This window comes from Setaria italica, unplaced genomic scaffold (genome assembly GCF_000263155.2).
Source record: "Setaria italica strain Yugu1 unplaced genomic scaffold, Setaria_italica_v2.0 scaffold_462, whole genome shotgun sequence".
In the NCBI taxonomy this organism is placed as follows: domain Eukaryota; kingdom Viridiplantae; phylum Streptophyta; class Magnoliopsida; order Poales; family Poaceae; genus Setaria; species Setaria italica.
In genome coordinates this window covers 1-1,987 of record NW_014577020.1, presented here as the reverse complement: position 1 = coordinate 1,987, position 1,987 = coordinate 1, and the positions used below count along the sequence as shown (strand labels likewise).

Here is a 1,987-nt window from a genome sequence, read left to right as displayed (position 1 = left end):
ACGACGCGTCGTGCCCCAACGCCCCAAAGCATCGTCCCGCCGCGTCATCCAGGACGCGCGCGTCTCCGACCCGCGCATCCCGGCCAGCCTCATCCGCCTCCACTTCCACGACTGCTTCGTTCAGGGCTGCGACGCCTCGCTCCTGCTCGACGACGACCTCCCGGCCATCCAGACCGAGAAGACCGTGCCCGCCAACAACAACTCAGCGCGCGGCTTTCCCGTGGTCGACGACATCAAGCGCGCGCTGGAGCGCGCGTGCCCGGGTGTCGTATCCTGCGCCGACATCCTTGCCCTCGCTGCCGAGATCTCCGTCGAAATCGTAAGCGTCCGGACCAAGAAACTTGCATTGATCAATATGATCATCAGAGCTACCTACTCTAGCTCCTCACATCTCTCCTGACGCCCTGAACTGACGGATTCGTCCACGGAACTTGGCACAGTCTGGAGGACCACGCTGGCGGGTGCTTCTTGGCCGCCGAGACGGCACGACGACCAACGTCCAGAGCGCCAGAAACCTGCCGGGCCCTTTCGACTCCCTGGACAAGCTCCAGCAGAAGTTCAGAAACGTCAACCTCGACGACACTGACCTCGTGGCTCTGCAAGGTATCGTACACCTACTGAATCCATTCGTTTCAGGCTTTCAGCAATATAATTTGTACAATTCAAACCTGTAAAATTTTCATATGGCGTGCACACTGATTTCAAAAAAAAAAAAACCTACTTCAGGAGCGCACACATTTGGCAAAGTGCAGTGCCAGTTCACGCGGGAGAACTGCACGGCCGGGCAGCCTGTGGGTGCGCTAGAGGACTTGGACCGTGTTACACCCAACGTGTTCGACAACAAGTATTACGGCAACCTCGTGCGCGGCCAAGCTCAACTGCCGTCGGACCAGGTCATGCTGTCGGACCAAGCTGCGCCGGCGACCACCGCACCCATTGTTCACCGATTCGCGAGCAACCAAAAGGATTTCTTCAGGAACTTTGTGGAATCCATGATCAAGATGGGCAACATCAGCCCGTTGACAGGGAGGGATGGAGAGATCAGGAAGAACTGCCGGAGGGTCAATAGCAAAGGCTATTGATGACTCTCGTACAATTTGATCTGGCTTGTGTTAATCATTGTTGTTTTGTCGAAAATGTAAGATGTTACCGTTTCCCCTTCCGGGGAAGCAAATGTGAAAATGTTTTGCACCACTGGTACGTGCGTTTCTAGATTTCTACTCTCTGTTTTTTTTTTTTGACAAATGTCATGCGTAACCGCAAGTCTCTCTCTCTCAAATTAATTGGTCTCTTCCATATTGTCTAGCTACTCCTACATTGGGTTCCCTTCTTACTGCCTAGTTGTGGAAAGGTTATCATCTTATTGATCGAGTTATACATAGAATCCAAGCATTCAACCATATCTATATATGTAAAATGACTCTCATACAATTTGATCTAGCTTGGGACCATCATTGTTTTTTCGAAAATGTAAGATGTTACAGTTCCCCCTTTCCGGAAAGCAAATGTGAAAAAATGTTTGCACCACTGGTATGTGCGTTTCTAGATTTCTACATTTTTTTTTGACAAATGTCACGTGTAACCAACTCTCTCTCTCTCTCTCTCTCTCTCTCTCTCTCAAATTCATTGGTGTCTTCCATATTATTTACACTGGGTTTCCTGCATAGTTATGGAAAGGCTACTGTCTTATTGAGTTACAGTAGAATCCAAATATCCAAAAAAAGCTGCACACTCCCACACGCTTGACACATTTTCACCCGGCACGAACATCCAATTGCGTCTGATTTCCTGCCTTTCATCACGTGATAAACACAGGCCGTGAGAGTTTTCCCTTGCTGATCCACTAGTTCCACATTCTTTACTTTCCAACTTTTACAATCCATCACGTGAGAAGTCAAAATGTTCTTCCGACGGGCCCTATCCAGTGCCTATATGCCCAGTGCACAGAAAGACATGCGTCGGCGCCAGGGACGGGACCTAGGCTGCC

General features: G+C 50.1%; 1 pseudogene; it reads left to right on the top strand.

Moving 5' to 3' along the window:
* The first annotated feature begins 5 nt into the window (after window positions 1-5).
* LOC101776911 lies at window positions 6-1,218 on the top strand (annotated as a pseudogene).
* Window positions 1,219-1,987: the final 769 nt, after the last annotated feature.